This window comes from Strix uralensis, chromosome 26 (assembly GCF_047716275.1).
Source record: "Strix uralensis isolate ZFMK-TIS-50842 chromosome 26, bStrUra1, whole genome shotgun sequence".
Classification (NCBI taxonomy): domain Eukaryota; kingdom Metazoa; phylum Chordata; class Aves; order Strigiformes; family Strigidae; genus Strix; species Strix uralensis.
The window spans coordinates 1860956-1888790 of NC_133997.1; the positions used below are offsets into that span (position 1 = coordinate 1860956).

A 27835-nucleotide genomic window follows, 5' to 3' on the forward strand; every position below is an offset into this window, starting at 1 on the left:
TTGTAAAAATTACATTTATAGCATTCATAATAAGAGATCATGGGAGTGCACAGGTCATTATATATTGAATGAGGAAGCTATAACACTAACTTATAAGGTGCAACTGTCCATTTTTATAAACTGCAACAGATCTTTCTATGAAATCTCAATCATCTTCTCTACAGAAATCAGCAAAATAGTAGTTTTTGTATGTGTTGAACTACAGTCTTGTACAGAACATTAAATCAATTAAGGCAGCTCTTTGCCCCAAAAGCTGACATTGCATAAAATTGGAACAGAAAGACCGTTACATACAACAACCGGCATGAATTATTATATACTGTGAGTAGCTGTTTGTGTTAGAGAGATCTAGTATATCTTTAGTCCTATTAAGCAATACCTTAGTCCATGACAGAGCAGTAGTAATTCTCAGGGCAAGTAAAGGGAAGTACTCACCCAGAAGTCAGCAGTGTAAAAACATCCCAACCCCTCTCCAACTCAGTGACAGAGTAGAATAAAGGAGAAGCAGGGGGCACCATTTCATTTGTAGTGGACTTCCAGAACGAGCTTTTTTCCCCCCCCACCTCTTCAAAAGAGCAAAGACACCAAATATCTAGTCTGAATTTAAGCTTCTAAGTAACTTAAAAACAGGATTGTGGATTTTATGATGAAAGTCCAACAGAGACCAGTCCCAAGCATACGCAAATGAATGAGATGTTCTAAGTACGTTACCTGAAACATTTCCCCCTTTTTTGCTGTTAACAGATGTCAATGGGCCATGCATTTCTTTCCCTTAATCTATAAAATAAAAAGGGCAAATCACACAAATCAATAACTGAAACGCAGGTTTTATGCTTTGCATAAAAGCAAACAGGAAATTTGGATCAAGTTTTCTCCCAGGTTTAATAACAGCAGCAATGGTATCTATCACATTAATGCTACTTCCTTCTACTGTGCAAATATGAGAACAAGTGAACTAGAGTTTTAACTATACAGGCATTTCATGGAGCAGGTGCACCTTCAGCATCACAGAAAGATTGCAAAATAACCCTCTCTATAGCCAGCATTCCCCTTCTCCTGACATAACTGTTCACTGGTTGGTATTTGAGACAGGATTATTACAGGATGCACTGGAAATTCTCTACGTCATTAAAGCATCGTGTGGGGTCAAGAGAGGACTTCAGCTGTCAAACTAAAAAGAAACAACATAGCAGACAGTTATGCTTTGTAGTCAGGCTTTGAGAAGAAAAGTTTACAATCTAAAATTGCTACTGAGGTCAAATCCCAAGATTCAAACCTGATGCAACAGGACAGTAATAACCATTGCTACGATGACAGATGTTTTATGTTGCCGATCATTGAAAAGCAACAGAAATAACGTTCATCAACATGCCCCTTACGCTAGCACCATTAAGGAGAGGTAGTCTGCAAAGAATTACTTGGAATTTTCCATGGGAACCAGTAGACCCAGATTTATAAAGCACAAAAGTAGACTTATTACTTATTTGTAGGCTACAGAAAATAGGCATACTTCAGTGGCACACGGAGAGAATGCACTTCACCAGTGTCTCTGGCCAAAGTGTTACTCTGTGCTGTGTAGATATTTATTATGATGAAAACAACACTATGCAAAATGCACCTCAAATCATTATTCTTCTTCACAACCAGAGATAGTCCCTTAAAATATCATTCTGTCACAGATTATTTTGTAAGGAAGTCTTAATAAAGAAAAAAAAATAATAGTATCTCCCCTTCCTCCTTTAGGCAAAATGGCTTACAAAACTATTAAAGCTCTTCTGGTGATGTCATAAACCACAAGAATGAAGATGAAGTCATCAGAGTTTGAGAGATAAAATTACAATCCAGAAATTCAGAATCTTGGCATTAAAAACATGCATGTTTTATCTCCTGGAACAAACTCCAACATTGATCTCAGCATTTGTCCTGCTCTGGGATTTTGCTTGCCACATCTGTCCAAACAGGTAATTATTCCGTGCACAAAGCTAAGAAAATATGCACGTGACTGCTGTTAACCTATTCATGAACATATCCAGGGAAAGAAACTTCATATAGTCTTATGTCATCAACAATCTAATGGCATTCCTAGAAGTTATCTGGCAATCATTTTCCATGTAGTTTTGGAAATAAAAGGAATCTTCCACCTTTGAAGTTAAAGCTTGAAATTTAATGTGTACACTTTCATGTATAAAACCATTACACTTACAGTGTGCAGTAAATGTCTCATTTTAATATTTTTAATCTATCCAGTCAACTCTGATGTTTCAGTTCAGAAGAAAGACTCTCGGCTGATCAGAATCACAGAAAATGAGGGGGCTGTAAAGAGCACATCAGGATGAATTGTCTGTTCTTTTACACTCTCCCCATGGTATCACTAGTATTTGTTTTAATTTGAAGCATTCTGATTAGCTAAGCCATTTAAAGCACATCCATCACCCAGTGCCTCTAAATAATAGCATAACCATCACTAATACCTAGCTATTTTAAAAGAACAGCTGTTCTAGTTCAGCTTTTATTTATACTAATGTTAATTAGAAGACTCACCATCATATTATGTGGAGTACTACATGTGTAAAACCAGTATATGCAAAATTAGAATAGAAGAGACTAAAACATTAGGGTGTCTCTGGCTAAACATTTGGTAGCAAGCAGTAAATGGTTATCTTAATTGGAAAAATCCATCCCTCAATCTGCTTTTATTTAAAAGAGTATAAATATGCCTGACAGGAATGCTCAAGCACATATGAAAGTTAAGAGAAACCACTTTCTATCAACATGGAGCTCCATTTCACATTTATACCCAAGCTAAACAGATTTTTCTTTTCCACAGAAGTGGATCTAAAGCATAAATGACCAGTGGACTCTACTTAGCAACTTAATGAAGGTTCCCCCATCCCCCCAACAGTAAACAAATTATCCAAGAGGCAGCATAAAAAGGTCTTTTACAACTCTTTGCTCCTCTTCTTCCTTACCACAAGAGTGGTACCTACCCTTTTTGGAAGAGGGCAGAGGTAGCTCCTTTCAAGTCAAGGGTCCAGAAGACGAATCTTGCCATTCTTTCCATTTCTGCAGAAGAAAATTGTACAAGTAGGTGACATAGTAGAGAATAATGCAATGGGTGGAGGGGGCTGCAAGTTATAAATAAAATGTAAACATCTGTCTTCATCAGAGGGAGAAAGTAAAAGCATAGAGAGTAAATAGATTTGAGAATCTTGTTGTGTAAAGGAAATACAACATTAAAGAAGCAATAATAGCCCCACAAACAGTTTTCATATTGTTTCATAACTGGCACGCAGTGCATATTTATGTATTTTGGAGAAGACCCAGATGCACTGTAGCCTGAGAAGATTGCCAGTTGCTGGGGATTTTTCCCCTTAGAAGACTTAGTGCTAAGAAGCTTCATTCTCAAAATCCCCTCCCCTCCATCCAGCCAGAAAGAGGGTCTTCAGCTTCCTCCTAGGAGTCTTCACGGATCCCCTTCATTTCTATCACTTACACCCTGCTCTTAAACATAACCAGGAGGCTTTGTCCTCTCTTCCACAAACTGTTCAGTTGTATGACCAGCTAAAGAACTGCAACCACTTCTGAAGTCAAGTCCTCCGAGACAACACAAGCAATACTGTGCTTTAAACTTTCCTCTAGCTGAGAGGCGACTAGGATTATGCTGATTGCATAAAAAAAACCACAGGTAGACAGTCCCTCAAACAGAAAAAACATTTAAAAATCAGCCCAGAGCATAGTTTAGGGCAACATGCAGCATCTTCCCCTGCCTTGCAGGGTTACCTTCTGTTTCCTCAACATTTCTAGTCACAACTAGATTTAAGGCATAGAAGAATAATGCTAGTAATAGAATCTCAGTTTCTGATTTTGTGTTATCTCAGCCTTACACATCTCTAAAAATATTGTAGAGGATAAAAATACGAGGAAAGTAGTGTTTCTATTTTTGCATAATGGTCTTAAAACAGTGCTGAAACACAGTGAGAAAGAAAAGATCTGAAAATTTCTTGCTGTTGAGGCAGAACCATTGATCTTCAACTGAATATATTCTGCTTTATTACCAAAGACTGGATCTAGGCTCTGGGATACATAATATCCTGGAACCAGATCAGGTTATTCAGGATGTTAAAGTTCAGCCATGAAATCTTTTGGCATCACATTAGTATTTTAATCTTTGTCATAACTAGTCTGGTAGCATACGCAGGAGCCAGATTCACTTGTGAGAATCACCAAGTGATGCCAATGCAGCTGTTGCCCACTCAGTCCAGATTATGATTTTCAAAGGTTTGTCTGAGGAATCTTTCTTTGATTTTTTGAAGTCAGTTTTTATTACTGCTGTTATTGTGCTGGAAGTCTTCAATCCAAATTAACATAACATTAAATAATCTCCTGAACACTAAACAATAGAATGTAGACAGGCACTTCATACCTTTGCAGGGCATTGTCTGTTACATAAAGCATTTCACATTAACAGATGTGGCAGTTTGTATCTCCACATATAGGTGAAAGGTCTTAAACTAGCATAAATGCTAATCAAGCCATCCAAATAGGATTAGTGCGATGTCTTGGATGCATGGTATTAGCTCTCTTCTCAGAAGAAGTTTCATCTGTAACGAGGTAGTAGTTAGATAACAGATAAATGGCTCTGTGCATATAGTGACAACATGAGCAATACCGGATGATGTAAGAGGATGCATTTCTTTTGCAGATGCCTACCATCTGTACAGCAGCACCAGCTTTTTTTGGAGAAGGGCTGTGCTCGTTATGGGAGGGAAAAAAAAAAGAAGACTTGCTAACAGTCAGGATCCTCTTTGAAGACTTTGCGATCCCAGTCAGGTAGGACAAGCAGGGAAACACACTGCAGTTGGCAGTCAGTTTGTCCCTAAGGTATATAACATATTTTGATAAATATCATGAAGATAAACATATCATTACGCCTAAATATATTGTGTAGGTTTCCATTAGCAGCACTGCATTCCATTAGCAGTATTGGCAAGAGTGTAATTCAACATCCTCCTCTCCATTATTTCATATTTCTAGTTTACTCTTGGCGAGGATCACGACGCAAAATTTGGTTTCCCAAAGTCCTTATTATTTTAGTGGGGCACTTAGGAGAACCAAACTCGGTAATTTTTGAAAGCACAGTAAAAAAACCAGTCCTTGCTCAGGACAGCACACAGTCTAAATAGATGAAACAAAGTAAGTCACCTTAGCTGAACATACTGAGAAATTAGATTTAGTGATGTGCCTTGTGCTTCCCTATAGGAAATCTCTGGCCAATAGGAAACTGAAAACAGATCTCCTGAGCCTCAAGTTTAAACCATTAACCAAAAGGCCAATATTGAAAGCAGTAGGACGGAATTAAGTGCAAGAACAATATTATTTCCCCTCCCCCTCATCCACTTTGCAGAAAGCTGTATTACAATAATGTAAGTAATTAAGAGGCTGTCAGCAGAGCCACTGAGTCTCATAAGGGAACATAGACTCACTGACTTCACTACTACCTACCACCCTTTCTTGGTCTGTGTGCTCACCATAGCGACTTTTGCAATAGGGATTAGCTTCACCAGTATCTGCTGTGGTCTGATCTAGGTCAAGGAGGTGTTTTGGTTTTAAGTATTTACTGGATCACCACTTGCAAACATGACTACTTGTTTGCAGCATCCTAGTAAGGACCATAAGCAATCCAGCTGATTTCCTTGACAGTAGCCATGAGACAATTTTCCATCATCCTTTATTTTCTTATGCACAGAGTCAAAAGTTGTATTTTCATTGATAGAACAATTAGAACAGATGTGTGACACTCAGTATGAGAAAACAGGTCCACATGACATGATAATTATCTCTGAAAAGTAATTCCTGAGGGGCAGCAGCAACACAGAACACACTAGCTGTCCCAATGATACCAGATCAAAGTGTATTAAAGGTTATTAAATGTCATATTTCATGCAACTGTTAAACCTAAACAGTGATTTGTTCTTTCAAGTGTATTTAATGTTAGAAAGCCTTTGGAAGTATGGTATCTCGCTCTCTTTTACCATTTTTAGTTTTGTTTCTCATTATTCCAGTTCTATATTAGAAGGGATGTAAATTCTTTTCTTCTCAAAGCCAAGCTATCCTGTAAAGTTGTTTTCTGAATGAAAGTCATTGCTATTCTACAGGGCACACTCCCTTTCTATTTCCTTTTTTTTTTTTCCTAAAACAGCCCCTTGGGCATCCTAACCTTCATTGGCACAAGCATTATATCAGAGGAAATGACTCATAATTACACTAGCAATCAATACCTACAATGCATTTCTTTCGCAGTATTACTAAGAGTCAGATATGTTCATATAATCTGGCCATTAAATATAGCCATTTGTAATGTGCTTAAGTTTGATGTCAGCATTTACTTTATAAAAGGTAAAATGGTTATGAGAGTTGTAGCACTGGGCAAGGAACTCACACTGCTAATTTTGCAAATTTCTGTCTTAAGTTTCTGACCAAGCTTCATTTCTAAAATAATCCTACCACAAAACAATCTTCTGATCCAGAAGACTATGTGCCTGGGGTCAGGTTGATATTTCCTTAGCAGTATTTGACTTTAAACGTACATGTGCATGCTTAAAGTATTAACAAATCAGCCATGTGGTAGCAAATACTAAAGGGCCACATTTACACAATCAAAATTCCAACTAAGCCAGTGTTCTCCAGGGCTCTTATCCACTTCACATAGTTCCTCTGAGCTGCTCCTTAAAGTTAACTGGAGACCTGTGCACAACCACAGAAATCGTTGAAGTCTACCTGAATTTACCATCTGGCTTTCAAAACCCTGCAATTGCATCCCTGGTATTATACTATAGAGCATTGTGGATAACACGTGACAAGAACAATAGGTTCACGCAGTCTCTCCAAAGATGAATCTACCTGAGCCTGCGAATGTTTAAGCCACGCTCCGCTCGCAGATTTCAGTGCAGTCATTCACTAACAGCTGAGTGACAGGCCCGTAACAGGGGTGGACAAGACAGGGACTTGTTATAGTAGCCAGGACTCCCCAAACTCTTTTGGTACAATCCAGCTATCATTAAGCTGATTATTTTCTCTTTGTTTTTCCCATGAGTTGGAGTAACTATTTGCATAACAAGAAAATCTGAAGAATCCTCACAAAATAGAAAACCTGGAATGTCATATCAGGACGAAGAAAATAACTGCCTCAATTCCTTTCAGAGAAAGCCTAAGGTGAGTGCCAGTTTTTTCATAACACTACTTCCAGGGTCAGATCCTTGTGCCATTTTGGCCAGCAAAAAAATCCCAATAATGTTAGTGGCACGGTGATTGCACCCTCATTCTTTCCTACTTGTGCACTGTTCCATATTTCTGCTGTGATATTTTTTATTCAGGAAGGAACCTCAATTCTCCCCAAACTCTTCTTCACGCTCCTGTGCATTGTCTAAGGGATTAAGGGAGAGCTTTGCTTTTTTCTTCCGGACAGAGCAGGAGCTGACCCTTTCCCATTGCTAAGCAACACTCCCAGTCAGATTCAAGGAGCAGCTCCTATTTTTTGCTACAAAGTAAAGATCAAAATATGCAGCAGAGGAAGAAGAATTGCTTTTTTAGCATACCTTTAACATTGCATATGGAACGCACATCCTCCCTGAGAATACTTGTTGCACATTTAAACTGTAATTAGCATTTTCCATTCTAGAGCTCTTCTTCCTCTCACTCCTCTTTAAGCTCTAACACGTGTGAAGTTATTTACACTATTATCCCAGCCTCAAGATTATAAAAAATCCAAAAGGCTACAGGCTCAAAAACATCTCTAAAGTCAGAAAGAGATTACCACTGCCCTTCACTCTTCGTAGTTTATACGATACTGTTTTGCTTTGGGTCAACAGCTTGCCTGGCTGTCCAGCTTGCCAAGCCTCAGGAGGACTTAAATCCACCCAAGCCCTTTCCTATTTTGCCTCCCATACGAACACTCCCCCAGTGTGATGTGCTCTGTGCTTTAGCATAGCCTCAGCAGTGTACAGTGGCTAAGAAGCTGTCAGCGGAGCCTTGGCATTGTCTGTGTGATTGCCTTGTTGGCTCGAAGGGAACGCTGCTGACTCCTAACTCAGTCTGACTGTGTCCGTCCAGCCACCAGCACACCTCATTAAGGGAACGCATCTGCAAACTACTGAGTCACAGTGAGGAAGGATTAATCTGTCTAGAGTTGTGTCATGAAGAAATAGTTTACCAGCTGAGGTCAAGGAGTGTTACATTTTTGCCTTTGCTGTAGACAGTGATCCTGACAACTTCAAAAATAAGATGGATTTTAAATCCTGCATGACTCACTGAAGTACTCGCTTCTACAGCTGCTGCTAAGAGCAGGAGGAACAGCTGCAGCACCACCGACTCCTCCAAGGAAACTCTTCCCTGAGGCCTGCAAGAAAATACTCTGTAGAGGTGCTCTAAGGCACAGGGGACACTGGGGTTCTGTGACTGCCAAAGATTTTTCTACCAAGAATTTTGTAGAGTAGCAGCAGAAAATTTGACATTGCTCTGTTCTACTTTGCCTGAATCCCACTTTAAGGTGGTGGGTGAAAGTTCAGGAGCTTGGTTGTCTTCTGAAACTCTTCACAGTATTTGGCTTACCTCATGTTCTTGCTCTCCCCTTCTTATCAGCATTGCTCTTGCCCCACCTTTACGAACACTTGTTTGTCAACTGCTAGTCTTCATATTTCTCCCGAGAGGAGTGGCAAAGCAGCAGACATGGGCTGAAGCAGTTGCACCATTTTACATAATTTCTCTGTATCAGGAATAACTACCAGGCAGCATCAGAAAGAGAACAAGACTGAAAGCTGGCATTTAAATAGAGGAACACACAGTCCTTAACGGAGCACACTAAGGGTGGGATTCATTTCAGCTGGGTCAATCTCATCCTACAGCAGATGTCAACAATAAGTCAAATACAGACACCTGTCAGAGGAGCAGTGGGGAAGTCCTATAGATGTAAGTATCTTCATGACAGACTTTCAAATTTTGGATCGTTTCAGCCTGAGCTTTCAGATACAGCTTGGCTTTTATCACTGTGCAGGTTAATCCAGAAGTTGTTATTTTAGAAAGCAGGCCATGCCTTTCCTCTGGAAAATTTTCCAGACATTTAACATCAAGAGAAATATATTTTCAGATTCCTTAAACAATTAATTTGAGCTCTTCATCAAGGATAGTGGTATTTGAAGAAGGTGAATATTGTCATTCATGGTCTGTGGCCTGGATTCAGCTCACCAAGGTTTATGTAATTTACTGAGGCAGTAAAGTCAGACACTTACATTTGCCTCACTCTGGAGGGAGAGAGGTACTTCACAAGAGAATTTATGCCCCCTAAAATCTGAATTTTTCTTTCTCAGAAATTATATTTTTGTAATAAATTACTGTTTTTTTTCTAGAGTACTTTCTGTTATGTAATCAAAAATATTTTAAAATTTGGAAATCCACATGAAACAAGAAATCCAGTTTAATCACAGATCCATTTTCTGCCCAGTGCCTCAATTAATGATTTAACAGCATGGACAAAGTTGCAAAATAATTCATCTTGGTGTAAGAGAGTCAAAGAACATTGTGTGGTCTTATTGCTAGCACAACAATACAATCTTCCAAATTGCGTTCTCTGTATAAATCACAGAACAAATTGAGCAAATAAAAGAAAAATTCAATAGCAGAAGATTCTGTTTCACATTTCTGTGGCCTGTTTCCAGTTCACAGCTCTTCAGTCTGTAAACAAGACTGAGGCCATACCTACAGCCTAGCAAATGAGTCCCCTGCACGTGCTCAAACCTTTGCTATTTGTGTATTTCTGATACTTGTGGGATTTTATTTACAGATGGCCTTATATGCTACAGTGCTCATCACAAAAGGCATTAACTTCAAAAACTAGACTCACAGATGAAATTAAAAGCTGATAATGCAGAAGTTCTTAGTCTGTGTTTTTAACAAATCTGTTGAGGATGAACAGCAGAAGATAAGCAGACTTTGCCTTCAAGATAAGCTTTACTTTCTTGCTGTGTGAGATTCTCTTGTAGCCAGTGAAATGAATGTTTATTAACATTTCAATAAATAGTCATTCATAGAAGATAAGAACTTTCTACCTCTGAGTTAGCATGTCCACCAAAAGATGTTGCTGAAGTACCGAGTCCTTGTGTGGTTGAGATACTGCTTTGTCCCCAGTGTCTTTTACACTCAGAGCATGAAACTACAACAGAATCTGTAAAGTAATAATATTAAAGGAACGATACAGAAGTACTAATAGTGGGAAATTCAGAGGTGATGTCTAAGCCTCTGGGTACGAGCAGCTATTTTTCATTCTGCTTATGATTGTTGCTGTTATCTTGTGGTTGTTGTGGTTTAGTGATTTGGTCTTATGGTATACATACACTGCAGGAACCAAACTTTGACTGGTGTTGGAGTATTTAATAAAATGGTTTACTGATAGAAGCCTTTAGATATCACAACAACATGAATATTAACTAATTAACACAGAACATCCATCTGTAACCTTAGAGGGAGCTAGAAGATCTTTAAACTATGTTGATTTGAACTCTGAGATTAATTTGTCGTTAAATATTTTGGGGATACACAGAGCTAGGTGTGGTGACCTGACATTTAGACACCTTTCTAGAACTGGAAAATAATTGAATTTATGATTAGCCACATGAGAAAATTGTTAGCTGAGATTATTTTTTTCTCTCTCTCTTTTCAGACTTCATGAGAAAAAAATCATCTTCAACAATAATTTCTGGAGTTTGTCCCAGGACCTTCTCTTGGAAGTTTAGTTTAAAATCAGTTTCATGTGAAATTTAGGCTAAAAGTACAACTCACCATATTTTTTTGTAATGCAGCCACAAGCATTTGCCCCAGCTTTTCTTTCATGGCTTATGATCCCTTGTACATCTAGACTGAGTTTCATCTTCTTAATTGATCTCATAAAATAAGTAATCTTGGGTTTTTTGATGTCTTTGTAGATACTTGACTAATAACCTAGTTTAAAATCAGTGCTTACATATGAATAGTCTCATCACTTTCCATGCTGCCCTCCCCCATCTCTAGCATTACAAAGAGTACTTGTCGGCTGTTTGGTCAGTGCTTGATGTAAACAATCACAGATGAGTGCTTCAACACATTTCTGCCTTGAATACTGATCTTTAAGCAAAGATGTCAGTTAAAATCAAAGATGTTTTTATGAACAAGGAAAGAGAACAAACCTTAAAGGCATCATGTTTGTCTTTGGGGGAGCTTGTGAGAGTACTGATAACTAACAGTTCCTAACAGCATCACTACAGAAGAAATGTTCAAGCCACTGCCCATGCAGAGCAAATCAAGGGAGGCAGAGGATAATTACCTGGTTTGGGCCTTTGCCGAGATAATTTTATCAACACTATACTTGTCATATATAACATTATGGGATCTTTAATGTTATTGATTATAGTCACTCAGTAAGGTAAGAACACAGCGTTTCTGCTTTGTCTATAGGCTGACACCTCTAGCTCCATCAATCAGTGTGACAGCAGGTCAACACATGGCACCAAAATGTGCCATTCACATCACTACCAAAATACTTTGCACTGTCTGAGGAAGATTCCCTCGTTCTGATATGAGCTTCACCCGACTGTTGAACCTGCAAGAGTGGACAGGGTCACAACTCAAAACACACTGCTGCCAGTGGTCAGAACGCACTCAGACTGTGCCGCTCATAGAAAGACAGCTTATTCTGTAAACTGATTAACATGTTATTCCCACCAGCTCACTGATGGAAGGAGATTGCTGTGTGGGCTGCCTGTCTGTCTTGCTGTCTCACTGCACATCTAGGATGTTGCCAGTAGCATTCACTGCTTCAGTGGCTGACTAGTAGAAATTCTTCACAGTAAACTTGTGACATTCAGATTGGTAAAAAACAGAGCCCTTGAAGTGGTCCAGCCGTGGCATTTGCTTCCCGCATTATGTCTATTATATAAAGGAAAATAAAGTAGGATGCACCGTGAATAGCAATGTTAGCACTCAGTGCTGCTGGAACTGGCTGTTCCATTCTGCAGTGCAGCATTCCAAGCTTACAGCGCGGTGATGTGCTGCTTGGAGCAAAAAGCAGCTTGCCTTCTGCTCCAGAAGATACTACCTGAAGGTCACATGAACATAAGGGAAACTCCAAGTCAGTCTTCTGCAATGGCTTGTACAAGCATTATATGATCAGTGCAGGTGAGGCATGGAAGAAAAAGACCCGTATTTCATACTGGTATTTCTGAAATGTATTGTTCTGAGCCAACTGCCCCAGGATTTTTCCGGAACACGGTTTTGCTGTGTACTTAGACACTCTAATGCAGCTGGTTCTCAGACATCACTGGCAGCCTGGAAGCCACTTCAGAAATAACAATTGTCCCAGGCTTCATCACCATCATAATTAGAGTTTTCACTTTTATTTTACATACTTACAGGTAGAAAAAAAGGCACTAGAGAGCTCAGGAACCTCAAGTTTCTTCACTTCAGAAGCAACATGATCCCATGGCTCAGCTGAACAGACCTGCTGAGTTCTTGTGTTCACTAATCCATTGCCTGCCACATTCTGCTGCGACCTTCAGCAGTACATCACAGTGCTTCAGCCTGTGAAATGTTCCCATTTTAATTAGCCAAAGTATTTAAAAAGAACAGGAATATTGTTAGTAATTTAGCATCTCATTAATGATGTATTGCATTAATGCATGTATCTCTGAAATCAACCATTAATTCAGACAACAAATTTTCTGGTGTTAGAAAAATAATGGCTTCCAATTTTCATTGGTTTAGCCTCTTGCAAATCTGCAAGGCTTTCTGTAAGACTAAATTCCATTAGAGTGTACCCTGACTAAATTGTCTTACTTTCCAGAGAAACAAATAAAATACAATGAAAAAAAGAACAGAAAAATGAAAGGTTTCACTCTCTGCAGAAAGTGACATAGGCCAACTTGGAAAAGTTCAGAATTTGTTACAAGCAGACTGCATTCTGGCAGGCTAGTAAAATGCAATTCCAAAGAGCTGCCTGAGCCAGAATTTTGCTGTGTTATTATGGGGGTACTCAAAGCATAAACTTTGTTAGATTGACTACAGACATACAAGGAGGTACTGAAACGATCTGCATCTGTTGTTTCTGCCATTCCAGTATTACATCAAGTAAAGCTGAGAGCTGGGACAGAGCAAGCTCACGTCCAGCTTTTGGAGCAGTGTAAATCTGAGGTTCTTAACACTGCATCTAATATGGGGCTATTTCCAAGTTCACTGAAGCAATCAAAAAGATTCCCGCTGACTTGGTAGAGTTCTGGGCTCCATGTAAAGCTGCCAAGGTGCCTTGCTGCAAAGAGAAGTGGGGAATGTTGTTTTTGAAGACTTCTCATGAAGCTACTGAAATAACTGCCCATCCTTCCTATTTGCTGCAGAGCCATTTTTAGGAGTCAAGTTTTGCCTTTTCGATACTGCTGTTCCTGATTAGTGCCCTGGCATTTCTGTGCTTCCCTGAACAGGTGTTTTCTCCTGGAAAATAGCTTGAAGCCCTTTGGAATAAGAATCTCTGTACACATTAGCTTATGTCAGCCCTGGGAGGGGACTAACCAGAGCACAACACTATGGGCTTTTCTGTTTGAGATCATGCACACAATGCCAGGTGGTCCTGCCCGCCAGCAGTGCACTGTGCCTAGCGTGCCACACGCAGGCAAGACAGCAGCTCAGCCTGAACGATCCGCAGGCTCTGAAGGTCCAAACCCAGGTGAGTTTATAAGATACTGAGCTTATTTTAAATGCAACAACAGAGAAATGGCAAGAGGCAAAGTTGTAAATGTGGTGTAAATTATGCTACTACTTTTGAGTAAGATTTGCTTTGAGGGTGAATGAGTACTGGGGCAGGCTCAGGGTCTCTCCCGTGGCTGTGATTTTCCAATTCAGCTCCCAACTGGTGAGGAACACTTGCCTGGTGTTTGTACCTTTGCTTTCAAAAACATCTTACTGATATCTCTCTGCCACTAGCTGTAACATCTCAAAACTAAAATCATGATTCATCCTCCCTCAGTGACCCTACGCATGAAATGGAATAGCCAGGGGCACTCTGGTGAAGGGATCAGGGGCCAGATCTTTCTCTGCACACATGATTTGAAACGGTGACTTGCAGGAAGGTCAATGACAAAACCATTTAAGCAGCAGTTGGAAAACTGAAGGAAGGATTCTTGTCAGCTACAGACGCTGCATGGGTTAAGGGATTCTGTTGACTGAGGCATTAGTTATCAGTGCCCATAGCTGCCCTGAAAAGAGGTCACTGCTGAGCATGCTGAGACATAGCCAGGTTCTGCTGCTTTGCAGCCAGCCACATTGTTATCCTCAGCTCTAGTCATGGCCTGAAGCATGCCGATGGCTAGAGCAAGAGAAGAAATTACTCTTGGAGACCGAATCTTTGGCTGGATCTTTGGTCAGTAATTGAGGAGCCGCTTTTCTTCCCTATTCTTGTTTAAGAGTCCCTCTGCCCCTCATCTGTGAGAGGAAGGTTTCTTATGGCTCTGGCAGATACCTTGCAACGATCTGGATTGTTTCAGCCCAGCCTCATCTGGGGCATATTACAAAGTATGTTTTTAGGTGATTACAGACAGTCATACGCATTGCAAGTCCCTTCATTGTCAGTCTGTGGTTTACTCACTTGTCCCCACTGGACCTTTGAGATTTCAGCTCTTCGTTTGAACTGGGATGTGGCAGCTATGGAAATTATAACACATGAAGAAACACTGCTAGCCTGCACATAGAGCTGGAGGGGGGTGGTTAATGGAGGAATGGCTCTTGCTCCCTTACCAGCCTGTGCTAAGGACACACTAGTGTTAGACAGCGTTCATTATAATGATCACACATCATGCCTCTCTCTGCCAACTTGGCAAGGTGGTGACATTTTTGTTTCAGTGTTTGCCAAACATGCCAGAGTTGCTCTGCAGGTTTTTTTGGAGTGTTTCTGAGGATTGGTTGTTCCATGCTTTTGGCTTCCTGGAGAGTCACAGCACCATCTTCTGCCTAGTGCTCCTTTTAATTCCTCCATCTTCTCTTCCTTTTACACTCCAAGCTGTTCTACACAAACCTATCAGTCATGTTTTCAGGGTTCCTGAGTACATTCCTTGCATCTTCCCAGGAATTAATTAAGCCATTGTACCACAGCTCTGCCTGGTCTGACAAACTCAAATTCACCTTAACACAAACATAGGCTCATCCACCAGTGTATGGATTCTGAGATGTGTATGATAATCTTGCATAAGGGTAGGGTACAAAACTGGGGGAAAGAGGCAGTCTGATATGCTGTGCAGAGATGAAAGTCATTTGTATATTGACCTAGAAATCTATTATTTCCAAAGTTTCTTTAGACAAAATAGTGCTTTCAAGTCAAGTGACATCAATGGGAACCTTACCTGCATTGTTGCAGTTGACTTGTAGGAAGAACAGGTTCTCCTGACGCATGTGTACCATCCTCTTTCCCTCTTGGTATAAAAACCTCTCTGCTCTAAGTCCAAAAATGGACATAACCCTTTCCAAAAGCAATGGACATCATTACAAAGCCGTGAGGTGCTGTAGAAAATCTGGAGCTTTTAAGACAGACCAACACAACGCTGATGCATTTTCTTGCAGAGAGAAATCAAAACTGCCAAAACTAAAATGCTTAGGTTGGGATCTGTCTTCTGCTGCTTCAGTCTATGTGGGTTTTGACAGTGATTTTTTTGGAATCACAATTAGACTCACAATGCACTCTTACAAAAACAGTTCAATGGCCAAATGTCACTGTATCTATGGCCCATTGTGTCCGTGTTACTATCTGTAATGAAAAAAATCTATTAAAATTTGAAGTTAGAAGATAAATAAATGTAATTATATTTCTTGATATCAGCAGCAAACCTCCTACAAAGTTTTAATGTTGTTTTGATGCTGGGGATATTTGATAGTGTTAAATAATAAAACTGAAATAAAGGAAGCATAACTGACAAAACACAGACTTTCCCTTTCTGCTGCTATGAACATTTAGGAATAGACCGTGAACTGTGACCAGGAGACAGAATATCTGGTTCAGAGCAGGTTTGAACTTTACAAAAGACAACAGCCAAAAGCTGTTGTTTGAGTGTGAGTGGTAACTGTGTCCCGACGACTTTGTAACAACTGTGTCAGTAAATACAGCCTTTCTCCTCATTTGTGTCTGACAAAACACTGTACTTCCATGAAAATCAGATTCCTGAGATTTAAGATGGAGTGGGCCACACTTCCCATCCTGTTAATAATCTAGAAGCACCTGCAAACTAGAAAATGGATCTTCTCTTGCAGAAAACACCCCAGCACCACCTGGGCCCGAGGTTCTCAGAAGGGAGGCTTTTTTTTTTAATGTTTGCTTTTCAGTTGTGGTTTCTTTTGATGAGTTCATTTGCCTTTGTGTGGTTTGTCTGATTGCAAGGCATTCCGCCACGGAAATAACACAAATATTTACACAGTACCCTACATCAGAAATCTCTTTTATAGCGAGATTTCATCATTTACAGTCTGCAAGTAAAACTTGCAATTAACTGCAATGGGTTGCTTGCATTAGCATCCAAGAGACATATCTGATTTACAGGGTCTGATATCACAATGATTGTAGGGTTTTTTAACATGCATCTCAAGCAAACGTGTAGCCTCCATATTGTTAAAGGGCAATTTTGGGCCAAATTTCTAATTGAACACATCAGCCTCTGATCAGCCAGGGAAACAATACAAAAGTGAGCTCTGTAAAATGTCCTTCTTGTATTAGCTTTGATTCGGTTACAAATAAGCATAGCAGCTGATGGGACAAGGTGCCCACCTGCATGAACTCGTCCCTGGGGATCTACGCACCTCTGAGGGAGACAGTGAGCTTCAAAGCCTGCTAGCTCCAATTACTACACTTCATTTCACAAGGAAAACACTTGTGCATGATGACAAGAGCTTCATCCTCGCTCAGACCTTCTGAAGTGAATTGCAAGTTACGTGAGGAATTTTTTAAAAGAAAGTCCAAAGCTTACAGCAAGCAAGGTACCACTATGCAAATGACATCTTAGGGACAGGAGTGTGCAGGACTGCTGGGGACAGGCACAGGTCATCTTCCTTAATACCTGCCAAGCTCTGCCTCTCCAAATATCCTTCTTTCCCTGTCCGTATCCCGTCTTATTTTCCCAGAAAATTTTGGCTTTGGTGAAAAAGTGATGGTTTAAACCAGCAAAGATGAAGGGTAGAAAGCCGCCAGCACCCTTTCTAGCACAGGCCTTCCTGTTGCTATGGCAATATGTCACAGGAGGCATTGGTCTCAGAGATAAAGTTCAGCTCAGCTGAGCTAAATCTGGGTTTTCTTTGTTCAGATTGTTATCCACTGGTAACAAAGCCTGTTGAATCTTCTTGTGAGGGCTGCTCAGTGTTGGATGGCTGTTGGCCAAGGAGTATCAGGAAGGACACCCACCGCTGAAGACATCAACAGTTTCACTGCACCCTCTCTCTCCACAGAGTTATTCTGGAGTTAGTGTATCTATAATTTATTAGGCTGATCTTTATTAATCTTAGCGGTATTCAAGCACACATTCTGGTAATTCAGTTGCTGCTTTTTTTTTTTTTTTTTTTTTAAATTTGAAACACTAATAAGAGTACAGGTACAGCTGGTTTTAGCCAAAGCTGGAAAGATTCCAGCACTATCTTTTCTTACCATTCCAGTGCTATGCCATAGTTTTGTTGCTGGGTTGTAATTGCATTGTGTGCCATGCTAGTGCTGCTTTAGTAAACAGTGACTGAAAGCACCTTTTGCAAAACTGTCATCAGCTCTACTAAGCACGTTTCCTGCCTCTTTTTGAGGTCTTTCTCTTCGGGGGGTGGTCTTTCCCTGCAGGCCCCCTACCCTGTTGGATTTCATTGAGTAGAGCAGAAGAATCTGACATTGATACAACATGGAGGTGAAGCTAAGACTTCCCAAACATGGAGATAAACCGGTGTGCAGATGAAGTAAGGACCCAAGATTCCTCTCCAGTGCTGAAATAAAACTGTTTTATGTATCTAGTTTCTGGCTAACAGACAATGCCACTTTACATTGCCCTTTGGATCATGAAACTCCTAATTCCCATGGGCAGAGCTGCCCTCACTTATGTGGTCATGGCACAGCTCTTGCAGAGTGCTCTCTTGCTGAACCGTGACTCCCTGAAAGCAGACTTCCTCCTTCCCACAGTCTCTGACCAGTGAACTGTAGTGAAAGGATGGTTGGGCCTGGATTTCTTCCCTGCTTGTGGGAAGACATATTTGCCCTGGCAGTCTTGCAGGAACTGCACAGCTGACAGTGTAGCCATCAGTGTAAACCAGACTCTACGGTTGCAAGATAAATCCAGAAGAGGTGAAGTAAACACAGTCTACATGCTACCTCCTCAAAGGATTGACAGGGAAGTGGACAGTATTTATTATTAAAAACATTAAATTATTAAATTGCAAAGGTATTGACTCATACAAGTGAGTGTTTAAGGGTCAAACTCGAAATTCTTAGAAATCACAGTCAAGTATTGCCTGCCTCTCCCTTCCAGGCTCCCTCCCTCTGGGACACTCCACAGTCTGCTCCTTGGGCAGGTCTTGTCATACGCATCTTTCTTGTGAATGGAAGCAGCAGAGCTTCTGTCACTCACTGAAGTTTATTGCCCTGCACTGTTACCTCTGCTGCTTCCCTCTGGTACAGTGTGGCTGTCCTCAGGCCTCCTGCTTCCAAAATATAACTTCCTTTGTTTGGCTGAAGCCAGTTGTTTCTGGTAGTCTGTTCTCTTGAGCCTTCTGGCCCTGCAAGCTGCCATGTCAAAATAAAACACAATCTCCTCCACTCCCTCATGCTAGAGATAAAGGAAGCCTGTTTGCACAAGGTGCTATATTTTCAAACAGAAAGTTCTGCTCGGAACCCAGCAAGAGGTGCAGGCAGGCTGTCAACTCATTTTTCACTAGAGTTCATATATGGGCTAACAAATGAGTGCACGGGCCATTCCAGCACGCATAATGCTGAATTACAGTGTCATGTAGATGCATTCTCATGCTGTGAAGAGCGCTTTATTCTCCTCCCTCCCTTGACAACTCTGCACATTTCAGTCCTTTATCACTTTGTCTTCTTCAGACAGTGCACTGAATTTTCTGTCTGCCAGTTCAGGTTTAAACTGTTCTGCATGCTTACTTTCTCCCAGAACAAGGGAGTGTTAGTGGGACAAGGAGTCAGAAAGTCTAGAAACCCCCCCAAGAAATTCACACTGCCAGAGTCAAGCAGGATTCCTAACTTGGAAAGGACTTGGGGAACTGATAATTTTCTCCTTGCTATCCACCCACCTGCTCCACCAAGGCAAAGAGGATCCAATATCACGTGGGTGTGCTTTATGGGAGGAATGCACGACTATGAAAACAAACATGGTCTAGTGATTAAAGTACACACTGAAGAGCTCCGCAGCGAGCAGGAGGAAGAGGGGTCTGAGAAGGGAAGTGGGAGCTGGCTTCTGTTCCTGGCCACTGATCTGCTGTGTGACCTGGAGCAAATCCCATCTCCTTTCTGTGCCTGCTTTTTTCTTTTAATGTCAAGTGGGATGATGTCCCTTACCTAGTTCCCAGGCAGGGGAGAAAAGCAGACTCATTACTATTTCCCATATTACAGTTACTCTTGGCAGCCACAGTAGAGGTCACACCCCTTTTACTGGAACATCTACATGGTGAGAGCCCTTGTCCTGAACATTAGGCAGGCAGAGGAAGGAGCTGTGCCATGTTACAAAAGGGGACAGTTTCAGAGGAACTGGGTGCTTTACCAAGAGTTGTTGCAGAGGCCAGTGGCAGAGCTAGGAATGGGACTGCTGACATATGCATCACCACCCAGTCTTTTGAAGCATTCCTCCCCTCAGAGGCAGTATCATTTGCTGTCAGCTGTGGATTTACGTTATTACCGGTTTATTGGTCACTTCAAGGCTGTGGGACAGAGGCTAATCAGTAGAGAAGCAGCAGAAATTCTTAGAACATCATGGCACATGAAATGTATTGATGTCCTTATATGAGGCCTTTAAAAAGTGATTGAGAGCACCAGCGAAATGTTTTGACACAAGTGCAAGGCTGTGACATGATTGGCCCTCTTTTCTACCAGATCTAAGGTGTTTTCATGGTATGCTGGGAAAACATACCTGAAGTGCAGCAGGCTCCCTTTGGAGCTACCTATCTGCACTTGTTATCAGGGAAGTGACAGCTTGTATAGAAGTGTCTCTGTTTCTTACTGCAAAGCATTTGTAACCGACAGGCGATCAGAAACAGCCAAATGCCTTCCGAAATGATGCGGGCACTGCAGCAAGAATGGGCTGAACACATTTTAAAATGAAACACTACCAAGTAGGAGTGGAGGGAATGAAAAGTATTTGCTGGTTTGGAGCAAGAAAAATGGCAGGGCTTGGGTAAGAAGCAGAGCTTACTGACATCAAGGTACAGCTCCAAAGGGAACGCTGTTGTTTACATCCACATGATGGCTTGAGAGGTGTTGCAAATAGTCTCACCTCCCCTCCCATCCTGGCTTGCAGGGTCATTTCTGTCAGGCAGTGGGTTTAACTGTTCTTTGCAGTCTCAGATGATGAGTTCCTCACTGTAGGTACTGCAAGGATTAGTTCACTTGCCAAAATCTGCTGGTGCATTGAAATCCTGCCTGAGCCAGAGCTGAAATGCCATTTCAAGGTCTGCAACAGCTGCAGCAGCAGCGGGGGAGGTAGAAAGGTATCTGGGAGTTTTTTAATAGTGAGAATAATGCTGTTGGCAAACTAGATGGTTAGAAAGTACCACTGCTTTAAAGAATCAAAGGAATGCAACTCTGTTTACAAGCAAACAAACACAGAAGTAACTAGCAGAGCTGTATAGGAACCTAGAGGAATATGTGTCCCACTTGTCCCCTCTCAGAGAATAACTTGTTGGACAATATCCCCAAAGCTGTAGATGTTAGAATGGACATTATTGAACTGGAAGATGCTTACCAGTGCCAACCTTCGTAAGAAACACCTGTGCAAGCAGGAGAAAGATCAGTGAAGACAGAGAGGTGGGTATGCTCAGCCTTGTCTTGATGACCCAGTTAATCCTCCACACCTTAAACATTTCAAATATTTGATGAATGACTCCCCACACCTTTCAGGCTTGGGCTTTTTTCATCTGCACAGAGATGCTGATTTGATAAAGCTTTATTTTCTTATGTCTGGTGAACAGTTATCATGGCAAAATAGTATAGCTGTCTTTCGCAAGTTGAGATGGGTACAAGCATTTCAAACCCATGACAGTGTTAGGTAGTTCTCAGTGTACCTGGCTACCAACAATGTCTATGGTATGATGGATAGTGTTTTCTTCATGATCAGTCTCAGCAAAGAAACTACAGAGCCACAGTTTCTTCTAGTGGTTTGAAGAAACCTCTGGAGGACTCTAGTCCAATCTCTCACAAGGCTGGATGGGGCAAGATTCACATTACCCAAGCTGGGTGGAAATTATCCTATCACTAAGCAATCTGGCTTCTGTCTTTACCGGGCTGTACCTTTGGAGTTAAAGAGTTGAGAACACTTTTATGCAAGGGAAGTGATAGAGTGGGTAGAACTCCTCTGCACAGACACAGTACGTCCCTTCCCTGTTTGTATCTGGGAATTATGGCCATGATAAATCCGTGGCACTTCGACTGTAATGAAGGGGCACTTCCTGAGAGAAGTGCCAGTGTCTCCATGTGGCTTGTGCAATTATAAATTCTCCTTAATCTATCCTCTAGCATGGATTTATGAAGCAAACGCAGCTGTACAAGTGACTCAAAGACCTGCATCTCTTAGTCTATATGCTGTGTGCATGCTATCAGGCAGGCAGAAGCTGTACCTTACCATGCTTTAATTTATCTCCATAATACAAGCAAAGTCAGAAGGGACTTGGCAACAATAGTTCATTGTTGTTTCTTTAGCTATTTCATGGCATGCCCTACTGTGGAGCTCATAAATCCATGAGTGGGGATCACAGGACAGGATTCCCTGTTGTAGCAAGACCTGATGACTGCAGAAGCCCCTTCCTGACATATATTTGTAATCCAAACCATTTAAAATCCCATTGAGGAGAGGCTTTGGGCAGGAGGTTTCTTCCCCAAAATAAGTATGAGTGTGGGAGTTACTTCTCTGTTTTTTCATTCTGAGCTAAAAATAAGCTTTGTAGAGCATCTCTTCCATTTGGGAAGGGGTATGTTTTATTACATTGGATAACCACATCTTAATCTGTTACTTTCATATTTGGATTGTGATATATGAGGGCGAGTCTCTTCATACTAGTTTATACATGAGGGAGCATACGCTCTACCTAAACTAACCAGTGCTCCATGTGGACAAATAGGTGGAAATTACCCAGCACTGCGTTGGAGAGATCGTACTGTCCAGGCAGCAAGGGGCTGCATTAAGATTTGTGAAAGAAGAAGAACTCTTTTTCTGCTTATCCTGCCTCCAACCAACTCCTAAAGCCTTCAGTCCTGTTTTGTCTTTCACATTTTTAGTATTTAGGGTGGAGACTGTATCTTCTATGAAGCCACAGTAATAAGCACAATGGACTACAAACTCAGCTGGGACCTCTGTGGGCTAATGAGCACTGAATTTATTATGAATACTTAGGCCTTTCCTCAGAGGCAGAGATGAGCCTGCAGATTTAATCTTACAGCCTTTAACTGGAAATACTTTTTCTGGATCCAAATCCTTGCTGTACACCCAGTCATTCATCTCCTGGTTAGCAGTGATATCCCATGGCAGGTTCTCTTTTGGGTTAAGCAGTGCTCACGCATGGGATGCCATGCCCCAGGACTCAACAGCCCTGTCTCTGCCTATGTGAGCAGACCAAGAGAACTCCAAGTACAGAGCACTCCTCTTCTTTAGTCTCCTGCCCAAGGAAGTAGCAGAAGCACACATCTTGTCTGCTGCTTAGCTGTGCTTTATAAGATAACTACCTGCCTCTTTCTAGCTGTATTTTAATTGCCTCTACAACCACATGATAAATGCAAAGCTCAGAGAATCCATTCAGGAAGGAAACCAAAGGACTAGCAATAAAGCTGGCGTTTTCTAATGTATTCTTCCTCACAGAGACTTGGGGCGATATACTGGCCTGCATGAACACATCTTCCAGTGCAGGGAAGATTTGAAAGCATTCAGATCACGCACACCTTCTCTGTTATTCAAATCAATAATAATAATAATAATAATAATTTGCAATTACTTCCTAATGTAATTTAGTTTTTAAAGAAGAGCTCAAAGTAACCTTCCTTTTTCCTAAAGTGACTATGACACAGGCCTCAAGGGGGCTGATAAGGATTTAATTGTGGCACTAAGTAATTTATCTGATGTAGAACATTAGGAACTGAAGTGGAGCAGGTTAGCAGAGTGATAACACATTGTTTCAAGACCTTTGCTGACATTCAGCTGTTGTGAGAATAATTGTAAAACAGTAAGGTGACTTTTAGCCTTTTAGGTCTAACCTTCACTGTTCTGAGCTCTGGACTTTGTGGGAGAGTTTAACCCTTAAGGTACCCATAGTATTAAAAGCACAAAGCTTTTGAATTGTCTTGGTGACATAGGTTGATTTAAATTTGCAGGGACTTAATGAATCTCTCTTCAGTAATGATGGCATTATTTCAGAAGATTTCCATATTGCTATATTCTTCATGATCCCCAGGGAACGAACCGTAAGCTGCTTTGTTGCAGAGATGCAACACCTTTAGCATGAACCAGATGGTAATATTTAAAATAATGGCTATGCTAATTCCCTTAAATTCTATCCTATAAAGCAAGGCCCCTGTGGTACCTGCTGGACAGAGAAGGAAAACGCCTAATGTCATTCCCCTGTGATGGATTGTTTCTGGTTTCAGCTTCACAGAATGCAAATGTGGTGCAGTTCCAGTTCTGCTAGCTTCATACAGTCAAATCCTATGGGTAAGGTCCATGGAGAGTGGCCTGGAGGTTACCTCCATAACCTCAAGCCACCCATTCAGCGACACAGCTCACACCATGAATTGCTGAAACAAATACACCAAAGCAGAAACAATGCCAGTTGCACAGATGTGTGGTAGGGCAGTTTGTTCAACAGCTCATAGATTGCAGTTAGATGCAAATGTTGAGGAAAATAGAGACACTCTATCTCTCTTATGTCAGTTATTCTGAACAACAAGCCACTAACCCAGGCCACCCAAGCATTTTCCAAGTGTTCTTGCAGAGAGCAGACTTTGATGAGAACACGCACATAATTGCATTTTAGAGTGCCCTTGCAGGGTCAGAGCAAAGCTCCATCTAGCAGAGTTTCCTACCCCTGGTAGGAGCCAGTAGCAAATTGCCTTTCTTCTGCCTTTCGAAAAGGAGTTAACCAGATGCTATGTTATATGACATTTGGTGTAAGTTTGGGGGAGCATGTGGCTCCCCCTCCCCTTTGTTTTCTACTTTCCTATTTAGCAGAAGTAGCAGAATTGGCCTTTGAAACAGTAAAAAACAGGAGACATATCTAGTACTAAGACTGTACTAACAGTTACTACTTGATCCTTCTCTTGAATTAAATTTGGGGTTTGTCTTATATACTGAGCCAGAAATAAGGAAGCACATGTATGGCCAGTGTATCACATGCCATTCCTTTTAGATGATTAGATGGAGGTATCTGACAGGGCCTTCTGATTTAAGGTCATTGACTTTTTGTTATTTCTCAACATGGGTACAACAGAGACTAATCGATTAAGTTTCTACATGAACTGGCTTTACATGTCTTTTTATTTGAGTGCATTTCTCTATTAAAATGCAATGTATCAAGAAGATAAAATGAAACACCTTTTTTTTTTTTTTCTATAGCAAGCAAAGGTAAACATGCAGCCAAATCCTCTTCCCCCCCCAACCCTGGGAAGGTTGGGAAAGTCTCTGGCAGAGTGTTCAAATATCAGTGCAAATACATTCTGGATGTTTTCTAAATATCTAAAACACAAAATCATCATTAACTGCTCTGAATTTCTACCTCTCCCAGAAACTAACACAGTTGCCTGTTCAATGTCACATCGACTTGGTTGTGTGAAGGAGGCATTAGACACAATGGCTTGGTTATAGATTAATAGTCACTGAGCAACTCTAGTTAGGAAAACACTTCTAGCTGCTCCAAGTGATATCTAAAAGAAATAAAGCCAGCGCTATCATCCAGAAGACAAGCCAGTGGAGAAATCCATGGTGCATATTTTGAGTTAAACTTTAGAGACTAGAGGGAGTGATTTAATAAACCAGAGAAATTGTCAGATCCCTTACCCCATTCTTGGAGAGACAAAAAGACTAAAGCAAAGTCACTGGAACTTAGGCTTTCTATGTCAAATTAAATATGTGCTTTATTGTTTTGCTGATTGGTGGCCCAAGTCCCAGGAATATATATTAAGAAAAAGTATTCTGTCCCTGTATTCCAGGAGACAAAACATCAAGTTTCCCTCTTCCAGCCTACTGAGCACACACAGTTTTGTTGCATCAGCACTATTTCCAAAGGTAGGAAAGACCACAGTACCAGAACTGTGACCATCTGCGAGGAGACTGAGTGTGATTTGCTGAAAAAACTATTGGAGAGCAGGAGGTCAAAGGCAAGAAGGAGTAATACAAATGTTGAGAAAGAGAAAAATGGATTTGTGTTCCTCACTCAGTTGCCAGAAGAGCTTGTCTAGGTGACATGAACAGCAGCAGGTAGAGATGCAGGTCTGGGTTATGCTCATGTCCCACACAACAGAAAGGATTTGTCTATCACATAACTCTCTTTCTGTCTCCTTAAGGGTTTTCTCCTGTTTCCCTTTGCCTGGTGGCCAGGAAGTAAAAATTCGTGGATGATGAAACTAGGAAAAAAGCAAAGCCTGTTTGGGTTTGGGTTTTCTTCTTTCCTGTTACTTCCTGGAGACTGGGCTTTGCTCTATATTTCCTATGCAGATTGCTTGATAAAATTGGTTTTTTTCCTAGGTGTACATGAAGAACTGCTACCTCCATATATGCGTGTGTGGTTTTATGGGGAGACGGGGGGCCTGTAATGCTGAAGATATTGTTTCCTGATGGTCCAGGTGCTGGATGAAGGGTGAACAGAGAGAGCTGAAGCAGGATTACTGTCTTTTAGGTGCTTTACTTTCACTGTGGACACCTGCTTTTCAGCCTTACTCTGTGTCCGCTGTTTGCTTTCCTGTACCATTTAGGCCTTGCAACAACTTCAGAAAAGCCTCCAAAGCAAGGCAAACTCTATCCACTAACCGTCCCCCCGTCCCGTCTTTTTAAATTTAAGAAGTGTCTCCTGAACACTGCCTCTTCTGCTGACAGCTCAGAATTGGGTCCCTGGTGAAGTATTGTGTGTGTTTGAAGTTTGACAGATTAACTTGTGTCTGAATTTTTCAGTCCTAAGGACAAATTGTACAAACTGTAGAGCAAATAATTCTTTCTGCCTTCATAGGCTCGTAAAAGCTTCTAGCTGCCATCACACATTATTACCTGGACAATGCAAGGATTCTGTTAATGTTTGACATCAGATTTTTGGGGGGGGTTCATGTTTACATGACAGAAAGGTAGAAGAGCACCAGATAAACTGGACTACCAAAAATTAGGGAGAAAACAAGCACGAAGAGTAAATTCTACAACCACGTCTTTCACTTAAAATATTCAGCCCTTTCTTTAGGGGCATCACAGATCTTGACTGTTTATCAACTTGCTACAAATATAGGCTTTCATTGCTAAATGATCACGGTTCAGTTTCTGGACTGGCTGAGACTCTGCTGATCTACACCAGCTGAAAATCTGAGCCAGCTGTTACTACTGCCTCTGCCTCTACCCTCCAAGATGAAGGCTATCCTCTCTGCTTAGTGTCTCAGCCCCATCCATATCCTTATCAGCTACTTTGTTTCTTTGGTCTTCCCATGATTCTCCTTTCACTGCTTTGTGGCCCAGTTTGCAGAACTATTTTTGTTAGCAAACAGTCTTCCACTCCCACGTTGCAATGGATTAAGAGCTTGTAATTGCTGTTGCTTTAAAGTCCAAGTTAAAGACCTGGTCAAAGCAGGTTTAATGAAGACGCAGCAGCTGCCTGTCTACAGAAAGGCTCCCAGTGCTGGCAACACGCAGTGGGAGTTTTCAAGAATACATCCCTGGTACCTGCAGGGCCTAGGGCCTTTCAGGGCAGACTAGGTGTGCTTTATAAACAAGTCACTGCTCCCCATAGGCCTTCTTGTGGGATCCTGAGGCACTGGGGGTTTTTTCATACGCTTCACTCACCACTGAGATCTCCTTGTGGGTAGACGCCAGCAGCTTGTCAGCATCACACCATGTGCTCAGTCCAGGCTGTATCGATAAACAGCAGACCCGACTGCGTGTGCTTAAACTCCACAGACTGGGGATTTGGCCACAAACACTCCTTCAGATTTTTCTGAAAAAAAAAAAAAAAAAAAAAAAAAAATCATCCTAAATATGCAGCTGAGGGGTTTTTAAATCTATTTCTCACTTTTGCACGAAGTTCCTCCCTCACACGGCTGCTTCCTTGCCTCTGCTGCCAGAGCGGGGAGGGACTGTGCAAACTTCCCCAGCAGTCTTGCTAGCAGCATTCAACAAATTCCTCCATGCAGAGTCCTTAATAGCAGTTGCTCACAACTCCTCATTGTACTTGCTCACTCCTCTCCCAGCTGCTGCCAACGCAGAGCCTGCTGACCCACTTCCTCTGCGAGCCTCTTCTTTCTTGGATTAATTTTCAATGCCTCACAAAAAGTGGGAAACCAAGCCATCCATAGCATTTGTGCATAGAAGGGAGCACATCCATGTGAACACACAGCAGGAGCTGAGATTGACTGTTG

The 27835-nt window shown here is 41.3% G+C and overlaps 1 long non-coding RNA gene across 1 annotated transcript; it reads right to left on the bottom strand.

Moving 5' to 3' along the window:
• Nucleotides 1-715: 715 nt before the first annotated feature.
• Nucleotides 716-27640, bottom strand: LOC141935178 (uncharacterized). Its single transcript, XR_012626500.1, has 3 exons — nt 27264-27640; nt 2988-3063; nt 716-777 (listed from the first exon to the last, which is right to left on the bottom strand). It is a non-coding gene; the product is annotated as an uncharacterized LOC141935178 (long non-coding RNA).
• Between the last annotated feature and the right edge of the window lie 195 nt (nt 27641-27835).